We start from the raw sequence: 13784 nt of genomic DNA, 5'->3' as shown, positions 1-13784 counted from the left end.
GGGGATAAAGTCTAATAATCGACTATGGGTATATCTGAGGATGTGCAGAACAACAATTAAGTCACACAAAGAAGAGCAAAAGAGCAGAAAAGGTGAAAAAAATGAGCAAAAAAGAAAAAAAAATCAGGCATTCAGTAGAGCTAAACAAAAAACAAAAATATTTTTTGAAAAGAAAGAACAAAAAAGAAAGAAAAACGCACACACACATATACCCCTAAAATAAAAATTATAAGAGGAAGAGAAAAAAGTTACTAGTATAGAATTTTTTTTTCAAAATGGTAAAAATTAAAAATTAAAAAAAAAAGTTTTAGAAGAAAAATATTTTTATAAAAGGAACCAAAAAAAAAAAAGAAGAAGAAGAAGAAGAGAAACAGAGAAAAAAACAAGTTCTTTGATTTTTTTGGGAGTGGTGGGAAGATCTTTTTTATCCCTTGTATCCATAACCAGCCTCTTGTTGGAGTCTCTGGTCTGCTTGTGGTGTTTGATTTTCCTCTGGCTTAGTTGGTTTCTTAAGCAGTTTGTTTGAACAGGCAGAATAATGCTATGCTGTTCAAAGGATTTTGTGATCCTCTCCCCTGGCTAGTTCAATGGGAGGGAGATCTGCTTTGAGTATCACAAAAGAGGGAGATGGCTTTTTCCTCATGTTTGTAGATGCTCTGATGAGGCTAGGTTCTGGGTAGAGTTGAGGCCTTTCAGCAAACAGTAGCTTTTCCCTGAGGAGACTTTGTGAGAGACTCACAGAGCCCAGCCTGGAGCCACTCTCAGGGTTTATGTTTACTGAATTTCAATGGATTGTCCATGCTGCTAAAGAGAGGGGCAGCCTCTGGCTCTGATTACCCAGTGAAGAAACCCACTGCTGGGGCTGGTGGCCCGAGCTGGGTGACTTTTCTCTGGATGGAGCTGATTTTGGCATGTCACTTTAGGATCTTGTGACCTGCTAAATGACTCTAGTTTTCTTCCAAGGCCTGTGTTTGAGCTAGCAGGTCAGCCAAGCTTTGTCTGTATCAAACATGGAGATCTCCTGTAATGGTGGGGAGGGGTGGCCTTCCCTCCTCTGCTCCCTGAGAAGGAGTGAGGCCATTAGGCTTCTACTCACACCGCATTTTGGTTCCTGGGTCATCTCTGGTCTGTGAACTGCAGGATGAAGATGTCTGCTCCTTGTCGGTTCTTGTTGGTGTTCAGTAGAATACACTCGCGCGCCATGTCTGGCTCCTTTGTCCTGCACTCTCTGTGTTGCAGGTATGGCGGCTATTGCCACCTCCACCACCACTGTAGCCTGCAGTGGCAGCTGCTAGCAAGTGCTCAGATCTGTCTCCTTGCCTGGATTTTCCCTCTGTGGCCTAACTCTCTGTACTGTGATGGTACACTTGGTGTGATTCTCTGGCTTAGGACTGTTCACTGGAACTCTAAAATTCCTTTCTCTCTCTGGCCTGACTCTCTGTCCTGTGATGGCACACTTGGTGTGATTCTCTGGCTTAGGACTGTTCACTGGAACTCTAAAACTGCTTTCTATGCGAGAGTTGTTTAGATTCCAGCTTCTCCTCCGCCATCTTCCCAGAGAGAAAGGTTGGACAAATGGGATTGCATGAAGTTGCAGAACTTCTGCATGGCAAAGGACATAGCTAGCAAGATCAATAGAAAGCCCACTGATTGGGAGAAGATCTTCACTAGCCATACAACGGACAAGGGTCTCATATCTAAAATATACTTGGAACTCAAAAAATTAAATCCCCCAACAACAAATCCTCAAAGAAACAACTGCCCAATAAATAAGTGGGCTACAGACTTGAAGAGAAACTTCTCTGAAGAAGAAAGAAGGATGGCCAATTGACACAGGAAGAAAAAAGCTCAATCTCCCTAGCCATAAAAGAAATGCAAATCAAAACAACATTGAGATACCACCTCATCCCAGTTAGAATGGCTATAATCAAGAACTCTAACAACAACAGATGCAAGAGGGGATGTGGACAGAAGGGAACCTTACTGCATTGTTGGTGGGAGTGTAAACTTGTTCAACTACTTTGGAAAGCACTATGCAGGTTCGTGAAAAGACTTCACATAGACCTCCCCTGTGACCCAGCAATCCCACATTTGGGCATTTACCCAAATGTTTAAATACAAGACCACACTAAAGCTACCAGCACAACTATGTTTATTGCAGCATTATTTACCATAGCTAAGATATGGAACCAACCCAGATGCCCCTCAGTAGATGAATGAATCAAGAAAATGTGGTATATATACACAATGGAATTCTATGCCTCCATCAGATAGAATGACATTGCCCCATTTGTTAGGAAATGGAAAAACTTGGAAAAAATTATATTAAGTGAAGTAAGCCAGGCCCAATGAAACATAGGTCCCATGGTTTCCCTTATTTGCAATATCTAGTATATGTATGAGTCGAGCAGAAAAGGTCAGATAATGTGATGTTAGGAAAATGAACCCTTAGATATGTATTTTAATGCTTTTTTATTTCATGCATTTGTTTCTAATGCATTTATAAGATTATCTCTTTGTTGCTTTGTATGTCCCTCCCCCACAGTATAACCCCTGCTTTCACTATATTTGATGTCAGTATAACTTGTGGAGGAGATGGGGAAAAACAAGTCGTTTAAGGATACAGGTGGACCTGTTGCAACAATGAGAAGTACAAGTTGTCATGTAGAAAATGAGCTTTACAACATTGGTGTGGGGGGGAGGGGGGAGGATTGGGTGTGGGGGGAGGGGGGAGATTGGGAATGGATGTGAAGGGTAAACAAAGGAGGAGGCTGCAATGCTTGATAAGAAATGTACACATTATCCTGCCCATGTAATTGTAACCCCTCTGTACAGTATGTTCACAAAAAAAAATTAAATTTTAAAAAAATAAAATAAAACTTCTTTCTCTGTGAGAGCTTGTTTAGCCTCCAGCTTCTCCTCCGCCATCTTCCCGGAACCCCTTATCATAGTAATTTTGAATTACATTTCTCTAATGATTTCAGTTCACAAACCATTAAGCCAGCGTAGAAGTTGTATTAAACACAACTTTGTTAGCCCACTGGCGATTTTCAGGGCTTTATGGAAAAGATGTCCATTCAGAACTTTTGTCCAATTTTAATCAAGTTTCTTGTTAATCTCATCTTTAATCTCTCTATACAAAATCAATAATTAATTCAAGGTAGTAGATAGAAAAATATTAAGCCACTCCTAACATTTTTCAATTTTCAATAAAATGATATTGCTTAAATCATTTTCTGTTAATGCTTGAGACCATATACTTCAATTTAGTTAGACCTTTAACAAGACTATGTGCATTTTATTTATTTTACGTTAATTGTTCTTTCCAAAGTCTATGTTTCTAATTTCCCTTGCTCTCTTTCAGTCTCAATAGTTCAGATTTCAAACTGAAGAATAAATGGAAGGAAGCAAACAAAAAAAATACAGTTCCTCTCATCTGATGATGCCTCTACAAGAAGGAAGAAAGAGTACCTACTTATAAGGAGCTATGCTAGGATATCAAAAAGAGAATTCATTCTTCTAGGTCTTCCTTAAAATGTAAACCACAACATATCGCGAAGGTACTTTTATGTTTTATCAGTTTTTCACATTTTCATATGGACTTCACCTCAGTCTACAACATTCATTCATTATTCTTTCCCTGATACTTTTACACTACCAAGACGTAAGATATAAGATAACCAGTTTGATTTACAGAATAAGAAGTTATCACCCTGGTTTCCTTGGAAGCAGAACATGGTCAATAGATAACATTACTTTTGGTTTCTCACTACACGTAATGGCTTTTGTAATGCTTATTGCATTCTATTTAGTATTTAAAAAAAACTGCTGGCTAAACTCAAAGCTCCTTCACAGAAGTTTAGGTTAAGTACTTCACAAGTTTTATTTCCCTTAATTCTTAAGATAATATTTGTTATAATGCTAATGTTATTACCATTTTAGTGTTGGGAAAAATTGTAATTAAATGCCTTAAGTAGATGACCCAAAGACATACAGTGAGAAAGGAAATGAGGCAAAGTTTCCAAAAGCCTTTTAGCAGTACACAAAAGGTAGGTAAAATCTCTCCATTCTCTTACACTCTCAATTCAATATTCATATTGTCCAAGAAATAATAGCATAGCAATTAATGTCCATGGTGATTGTTTTCTGTTACATTTTGTCTTCAACACAGACTGTGTTGGTGAGATTGGGTTATCATGTAGAGAGTTGAGCTTATAAATTGAGGAAACTTCCAGTTTCCTTTTTAAAAAGTACTAAAACTTTTAAATATTATCATTAACTGACTTTTAAGAATCAAAAACCTAAAAAATTCATATACAATCACCCAAAATGCTTTCAAAGTAGGAGATGATAAAACAGGACCCTGTGAAGTAAATTTTCTTCTACTTTTGAAATTATTCTGAAAACCTTGTGCTGGATGGTCGCACCTGTTATCCTAACTCCTCCGGACATCTACTCAGGAGCCCGAGATCTGTGGATAACAGTTGGAACCCAATCAGGGCAAAATAAATTCATGATATAATTTTTCAAAAATTTAATGAACTAGCATAGGGCCAAGAATGAAGATGTAGCTTATATAGTACCTCACCAATCTAAGAGGAAAGGCCTAGCAAGACCTTGAAGCCGCGATTTCAAATTCTGAGCATGCCAACAGAAATGCAATTTCCTGTACACACATGCTACTTGCGCGTGTGTGCACACATGCACATACACACATACAGCCATTCTAAATATCTTCATATCAGTGTTTTGCATTAATTTCTTTGTTAACGATATTATATAAGCAAAATAAAGTAATAAACTCCTCCTCTTAGAAAAGTTTTATACTTTTTATTGTAAAAATACTGTACACAGGGGTCATATTTACATGAGCTAGGTAATGAGAATAATTCCTAACAAACATTGTTACCTCCTCCTTTATTTTTCCTCTACCATTCCTTCCCTCGCACCTCCACAAGTGCACTCCGCTCCCCCCTTCCCCTGCCTAAATTGTAACGTTCATTTTTCAGCATAGTGTCTTGTGCATCTCATTGTTACAATGGGTCAACCTGTATCCCTATTTAGGCATTTTGTTTTTTTCCTTCCTCTCCCCAAATTAGAAGAGCATATATACAAGATATAGGCGCACCAACTTCAAATACAGTGAAAACAGTTGTTATAGCATGGGGAGGAAAATATAAAAAGACACAAAAAATCACATTGCACATTATAAGTACATTAGAAACAATAGCAAAAAAGAGAAAAATTCTTGTATCCCTATCTTGGGTTTCATTTCCCGTAACATTATGTTATCTGGTCATATGGACATAGCTTTTGACCTTTTCTGCTTATACTATACATATAAAGTTATTGAAAATTAGGGAAACCATGGAACCTGTGTTCTTTTGGATTTGGCTTACTTCACTTAATATTTTTTCCATATCTTTCCAATTTCTAACAAATTGGGTGATGCCATTCTTTCTGATGGAGGCATAGAATTCCATTGTTTATATAAACCACATCCTCTTGATCCATTCTTCTGCTGAGGAGCATCGGGGTTGGTTCCATATCTTAGTTATCTTAAATAATGCTGCAATAAATGTAGTTGTGCTGGTAGTTTTAGGATGGTCTTGTTTGTGATCATTTGGGTAAATGCCTCAAAGTGGGATTTCTGGATCATAGGGGAGATCTATGTGGAGTCATTTGAGGAACCTCCATACTAATTTCCAAAATGGTTGAAAAAGTTTACACTCCCATCAAGAATGCAGTAAGGTTCCCTTCTGGCCACATCCCCTCCAGCATCTATTGTTGTAAAACTATGGAATGCTTCAGGAATTTGCCTGTCATCCTTGCGCAGGAGCCATGCTAATCTTCTCAGTATCATTACAATGTTAGTTTATGTGATGCTGAATTGAGCACAGAATATTTTTTATATATAAAGTGTAATTGATTTTCTTAAACTAGGCAATTCAACAAAAAGTAAGTTTAGAAGAATTGTGAAATTTTAGAACCATGTACTTCTTACATAAGCACACATTTAAGAATAATGTCAAGATGGACATGTCAAAAACAAAATAATTCCAGATATTTGCGGTTCAAGAGATGTGTAGGGGAAATAATTCAATTGTTCTATACAAGGCACATGTCATAATGAACACAGCAGCAAGTGTTAAGGGTTGTTAAAAATTTTAGTGTTTTATATCTATTTAATTTTAGGAATTTGCTTATATATGCCAAAATTAGGACTGTTTGGCAGGTATAAAATTTTCTATAAAGTATTTAAGATTTATGTTAGCAGACATATACTACTAAGTATGTACATTTCAGAATTTATAGAAACTTTGTTAATGAGAAGTTGCAAAGTCTTTGTGTAAAGAAGCAGAATGAAGGGTTAAGACTTGCTAACTACACAGTTCTTGTTAAAATTTAGGGATTCCTTACTTTATATTTTAGCGAGGAACAAGAGATCATATAGGCCATAAACAAATAATGAGATGAGCCATAAATAATAACCTTAGTGTGTAACTTTGAAGACTATTCATAGCCTATAAAAATCTTGTTGAACATCATAATCTTAGGCGGTTTAAAATGTACAGGAATATGAGAAAATAGTAAAATCTAATATGTAGTGCACTTCAAATACTAAAAACACTGGTAATTGTTTTGTTTTTTATTTTATTAATCATTATTTAATTATTGGTTTTCTTTGTAGCATTGTTTTACTTGTTATATAATACAACTTTTTGTTAGTCATCATTAGGAGGTACTTTGAGAAGGTTACTGGGGTGGTCAAACCATTTTTTTATAGGTGCATGTGAATTTACAACTAGGAAAATTAAGAACAAAATATTTATTAAAAAATGATCAAGTAGAGTCTGAATCAGGAGAGTTGATACATGTCCACAACTAAAATCTTACCCCTAGGTTGAAGCAACAGTATTACAGAGTTGAGGCCACAAATGTGAGAGACTGTGTTTTGTTTTGTTTTGTTTTATTTTGACTTTGTTGGTCATGGGGCTTGAACTCTGGGGCCTGAGTGCTGTTCCTCAGGCAAGGCTAGCGCTAACACTTATGGTACAGCACCATTTCCAACATTTTCTACTTACGTTGTGCTGAGGAATCAAACCCAGGGCCTCATGCATGAAAGGCAAGCACTCTACCACTGAGCCAACTTCCTAGCACTTGAGAGACTGTGTTTTTAAAAAAATCATCTAAACAACATTTTCCTTTTGCTTTGGGTTATATAAGGAAATATATAAATATCTTTTTCTATTTTTGTGAATTGTTGTACTTCTAAATTTATAGTAACTTCACCCACTTTATCCTTTTCAAAGTCATGAAATATCTCTGAGAGTTTGCTGCTGTGAAGATCGTTTTTGCATTTATAATTTCTTCTGAGTCACTTTTATTTTTATCAACATAACTTTATATTTCATGTTGATGGATTACAAATATCAAATACCTGCAAATGTACACATAGAGTCTAAAGATAGCAGTATGAATATTCTCATACAGCTCTTGTTTATCTATTATTCACTTTCAATATTATGATATTTCTCTCTCTCTTTCACTCTGTCTCATTTCCTCTCTTTCTCTTCCATGCCCCATGTCTGCTACTTAGAATTTCTGCTAGGCTACTATTATGCTTCAGGATCTACTGGTTTTGTGGGAACATAAAAGCAACCATCGGTTAACCTTGCATTCTTTAAGAGTTATGACAGTGACATGATATTATTCTTTGCCATTCTAAATGGTAAAATAACATATCTAGGAGTTCCTTTTCACTTTTACTTCTACTATAAATTTTATCTCATAGGAATCATTGGAATGGATAAGATACTTTAACCTGTGACCTAAAATTATTTTTCTTTTATTTTTTTAATCTTCTACAAGATTACTTTATATATTTTTAAAAATTTTGTTCTTTTTATTATTTTTTCTTTTTTATTGGGAAAATACTGTACAGAGGGGTTGTAATTACATGGACAAGATAAGGAGTACATTTCTTATCAAGCATTGTAGCGTCCTCCTTTGTTTCTCCTTCCCAGAACTTCCAATCCTCCTTGTCCCCCATACCAAATACTCCCCCCAACCAAAGTAGTAAAATTCGTTTTTCGACATAAGTACTTGTACATATTAGTGTTGCAATGCGTCCACCTGTATCCTTATTTAAACGAATTGTTTTTTCCCAATCCTCCCCCACAAATTATACCACCATCAAATACAGTGAAAGCAGGGCTTATACCGTTGGGGAGGGACATACAAAGCAACAAAGAAATAATCTTTAAATATGTTAGAAAAAATCGCATTAAAAACATTTGAATACATATCTTAGGGTTCATGTCCCTAACATCAACCTATCTGACCTTTTCTGCTTGACTCAGACATATACCAGTTGTTGCAAATAAGGTTAACCATGAAACCTATGTTTCTTTGGGCTTGGCTTACTTCGCTTAATATAATTTTTTCCTAGCCTTTCCATTTCCTAACAAATGGGGCAATGTCATTCTTTCTGATGGAGGCATAGAAATCCGTTGTGCATATATACCACATTCTCTTGATCCATTCATCTACTGAGGGGCATCTGGGTTGGTTTCATGTCTTAGCTATGGTAAATAATACTGCAATAAACATAGTTGTGCTGGTAGCTTTAGTGTGGTCTTATTTGTGATCATTTGGTGAAACGCCCAAAAGTGGGATTGCTGGGTCATAGGGGAGATCTATGTAGAGTCTTTTGAGGAACCTCCATACTGCTTTTCAACATGGTTGAACAAGTTTACTCTCCCACCAAGAATGCAGTAAGGTTCCCTTCTGTCCACATCTCCTCCAACATCTAACAGCCTCTTCAGTAGATGGTGCTGGAAAAATTGGTTAACTACTTGCAGAAAAATAGCTAGATCCTTATATATCACTCTGCACCAGAATCAACTCCAAATTGATCAAATACCTTGGAGTCAAATCAGACACTCTGAAAACATTACAGGATGGAAAAGGAGAAACCCTAGGTCTCCTCGGCACAAACCAAAATTTCCTTAATAGAGTCCCAGAAACACAACAAATCAAAGAAAATTTGGGCAAATGGGATTGCATGAAATTGCAGAGCTTCTGCATGGCAAAGGACATAGTTAGCAAGATCAATAGAATGTCCTCGGATTGGAAGAAAATCTTCACTAGCCATACAACAGACAAGGGTCTCATATCTAAAATCTACCTGGATATCAACAAATTAAATCCCCCAACAACAAATCTTCAAAGAAACAACTACTCAATACATAAGTGGGCTAAAAACTTACAGAGAAACTTCTCTGAAGATGAAAGAAGGATGGCCAATAGTCACATGAATAAATGCTCAACCTCTCTAGCCATAAAAGAAATGCAAATCAAAGCAACATTGAGATACCACCTCACCCCAGGTAGAATGGCTATAATCAAGAATTTTTTTCTTTTACAAGCAACCTTTTTTCTTTTATTATCAGTTAGTAACTACCTGTAATGAAAAAAATCTATCCTATGGAAAGTAGACCGAAGTTGTTCACAGGGATGGTCAAAAACTAATGGGGGAAGTGAGTACAAAGGATATCCATAATAGATCACAGATCTGCAGAGCAATTTATCATGTACATTTTGTGAGAATGACAATGTGCTAGGAACTATAGATTAAATCACTGAACATCTGATATACATATATATGCACATATATTTATATTTGTATATTCATTTATATATGCATATATGTGTGTATATGCCCTTATGTAGGTTCACTTGCACGTTAGCATACACACAAATACACACATATATATACAAATGTAAACGTGCACACATAGAGAAAGATACATAATTATAGCCAACACAATTTTCACTAGTTGTTGAATATGCCTTAGACGGAATGCTTGGAACCATTTCAAATTTGATAATTGCAATTCGAAGCTATTCCAAGTAGATAAACCTAGGAGATTCTTTTCTCCACTCTTGGTAAAAGGAAGAAGTGAATGTGTGTCTCAGGTCTATAGATTAAACATAGAGAATTAAAGCCCAGGTAGAGCTCAAGGCCAAGAGTTCAAATCCCAGTACCTGCACAATATAAAAAAAAGGAGTCCTTTGTCTTTGAAAAGGGATATTTTTCCAAAAATGAATACCCAGGACAATTTTCAAGGTCCAAAACTCTTCGAAAGGCTCTTTCACATCTTAAACTGATTCCTCTCCTTGATTCACATTATGGAAAATAGGAGTCACACTTCACATTAAAAAGTATATGCATTGTTGAACAGTTCTTACCATTTTTAATGTAAAAGAAGCATGAGAGAGGAATTCACCTCACTTAGGTGAGTTAGGTTTGACTCACTGACAGACTTTTGTAAGTAAATGAGGGTCTGTTTACATGTAAAAAATCTATACAGATGGTTTCCTAGGAGAGTGAACAAGCTAGCTGTTGTCCAAGTTTGAATTAGAGTAATTTATTCCTATGATATGGAATATCGTAGGAAGCTCATCTCATAGAACACTATACAGACAGTAATTTCAAAAGGATGAAAAACCCATTTCTATATTGTAAACAGCCAGGTTTTCACAAGCAAAAAACAGTTTCCTGAGCCAAGAAAATATAAGTTAGGGAAAAAGGGACTGTGCTAAATAAAGGTAATGACTTAGTGACAGGTGTAAAACTGTTCTGTAATCACAACTAAACTATAAATTTTTATCATGTCCCTAACAAGAATCTCCAAGATAGGCCTTGTTAAATCTGTCATAGAGGACTGGGTTTATGCAATTGTCAGTTTTGTTAGGGTCCAATATCTTCTACATTCGCTTGGGTTGCAAGCTGATTTAAAACTTTGGCAAAATAGTAGAATACAACTGTAACATTATTATGGATGTTGGCTCTGGCATGGAATTAATTTCCTCTTTAATCTGACAAATTAATATATCAAAGAACATAACTTCTCCAACTAAATATCAGACCTAACTAAACATACAACCAGAAAAGTCATCATGCAAGCCATATTGCAGCTGGGGTAAAAGAAAAATCAGTCATACTGATTCTCTATTTATTTTGAACGTTGTTTTTTTTATAAATTATTTCCTTTATCTTGCATTTTTCAAACATTGTGTTAAATGCTGTATATCTTGGTAACTAAATTTGGATGCCTCCTTAAATTTTGAGTAAAATATCTCACTTTAGTTCCTAACCCATGAAATGAGGTTGTTTGAAAACAAATGCTAATAACCACTGTTTATAATACACAAGATCTCATAAGCATGATTTCAGGAAGCATAGGTTAACATTTTGATATTGTGGTCACGTGACTGATGAGGTCTATCTGCATGAGTATAGTTGTACATAGATTCCTCAATCTAAATTTAGCCACTGTTAAAAAATGTTTATATCTCTATCTTTCACCCATCAGAGATGAAACCTGAGTATAAAGTCTAAGGAAAATGATAAGGTAAGAATTTAGCTTTTCTGGATATAAAGTAAACAAAAATGCAGCATAAACTAACTCATGGTTTTAAAGTCAACCTATGTCTCTAAAACATGTTAACAAATTCCCTACAATGTGTAGCATTCTCAAGAAGGGAATGGGGAATGTGAGAAGAGGACTAAGCAAGTATTATTTTCAAATATACATAATTTGGGCTGACCTCTTTTTTTCGTTAGATGCATTTTTGATAAAACTGTTTGAATAATTGATTTCCTGTTCAGGTATAATATATCCTAGTTGTATTTACCAAACTACATTCAGAAAATGGCATATAGTAATTAAGTAAAGACAACTTATTCAATAAATAGCAAAAAGTATATACCTATAGGGTAATATTTGAACAGTGCATTGGAAATATTCTAATACAATAATTAATTTAACAATTTCATATTGACATTAATTAACTAGAATATCTTTATGCTAATTGGACAAGATTGTCTTTCTAAATGAGCAAAACCTATTACTCCTATTCCTTTATCAGGGAAATATGTTAACAAAAAATGGAAAATAACATATGACTGTACAACAACTCCAATGCATTTTTGACTTTTTATTAGCAAATGTTAATTTCACAAAGTATTTTATTGTGTTATACACATACATCCATATAATGTAGCTTGCTAAATTTTTTCCTTTTATAAATTTCATTATCCTATTTTTATACTTATGTTTTATTATGTCATTATACTAACCTAGGAAATATTTGAACATATTTACTCCACAATATTTCTCTTCATCTCCTCTCTTACATTTTTTTCCAAATTTTTCTTTTACCCCAGCTGCAATATGGCTTGCATGATGACTTTTCTGGTTGTATGTTTAGTTAGGTCTGATATTTAGTTGGAGAAGTTATGTTCTTTGATATATTAACTTGTCAGATTAAAGAGGAAATTAATTCCATGCCAGAGTCAACATCCATAATAATGTTACAGTTGTATTCTACTATTTTGCCAAAGTTTTAAATCAGCTTGAGTAACTTGGGTCTTTTTTGAATCTAACTAAATAGGTATGCAATTTTGTCAGTACTAGATTTTGACCACCATTTATTAAAATATTATTTTCAATTCTCTCTTTTCATGAGATTTTTAATTTCATTTATATAATGTGCTGATTTTTCCTTTAGATAACACATATTCAGTCTTCTAAAAGCAGTGTAATTTGGAGTAGTTTTAAATTATGTACTTCATGTACACTGCTCAGATTCTTTGCATATTTTGTTCTTGATAAGTCAGTAGTATTTAGTTCTCATTATGGATATTTTGGACTTAGTAATTGCATTTCTGAAATTTTTAAGTATGTCATGATTTTTGTGATTTGATACTGTAGCAACTTTTCTTTTAAATATGTACAGATCTTGCTTCACATACAGTTACATTTGTTTTAAACAATTTGATTCATTCAAGGGACTTGCTATATTAGGTTCATCCAGATGAATTTAATTACAAATTAGCACAACCTTATTTGTGAGAGACAGTTATCCTTATAGTTCTACTCAAATTAACATGTATTTGAAGGCTTTGTACTTAAAAAAATAAAGTGGGCACAATATCTTTTTGTTCCTGGTGAAGTTCCAATTTGTTGGTTGTTTTCCAGCTGTGATGACTTCAACATATGTGTGTATTTTATTTCAATTGTTTTGTGTCTATATTTTGTTTCATATAATAGAAAATACAAAAAGAATCAATGATATAGAAGTTTTCCAAATAGAATTCTAAGAGATACTTCAATTTTTGTGACAACTGGGAATAGGGAGATCTTCTTAGTGGAGGGATTAGCAAAATAACAGAGACGTTGTTTGACGTAATTTGAATTCTGCCTCATCTTGCCTAACTATTTTTAATGGTAATACTTCAAATTTTTTAGTGGAAAGAAAATAATTTTATGTGGATGAACTCAGAATTTTTGGTTTAATTGGGACACACTAAACATTCATATTTGTTTTTTTTGCATTTCTTTTTTTATTGTGAAAATACTGTACAGAGGGGTTGCAATTAGATGGGCAAGATTATGAGTACATTTCTTATCAAGCATTGTAGCTTCCTCCTTTGTTTCCCCTTCCCATCCCTTCCCATTCATATTTTATTTTTAACTCTAAATTTTTTCCTTAGTTTAAAACCACAGATGTGAATTTGTAATGTTAAAATAGCACCTAAAATTTATATGAAATTGTCGAAATTATTTTCACTTCACACTATATGCAATATAGAATGTAATAACAATAGTGTGTGAGATAGTATGTAATAATTGACTTTGGTGAAAATCCATTACAGTGGATTTTTGTAAAATACAGAGTAATGGTAAGAATTATATTTGATTCTATTAAAAAAT

The 13784-nt window shown here is 34.5% G+C and overlaps 1 non-coding gene across 1 annotated transcript; it reads right to left on the bottom strand.

Moving 5' to 3' along the window:
- Window positions 1-5791: 5791 nt before the first annotated feature.
- Window positions 5792-5898, bottom strand: LOC122098239. The gene has a single exon (XR_006145696.1). It is a non-coding gene; the product is annotated as a U6 spliceosomal RNA (small nuclear RNA).
- Between the last annotated feature and the right edge of the window lie 7886 nt (window positions 5899-13784).

The sequence above is a fragment of the Dipodomys spectabilis genome, unplaced genomic scaffold (assembly GCF_019054845.1).
Source record: "Dipodomys spectabilis isolate Male_0828 unplaced genomic scaffold, ASM1905484v1 ptg000466l, whole genome shotgun sequence".
Taxonomy (NCBI): domain Eukaryota; kingdom Metazoa; phylum Chordata; class Mammalia; order Rodentia; family Heteromyidae; genus Dipodomys; species Dipodomys spectabilis.
Note: the sequence above shows the minus strand (reverse complement) of the source record. Positions and strands in the feature narration are given on the sequence as shown.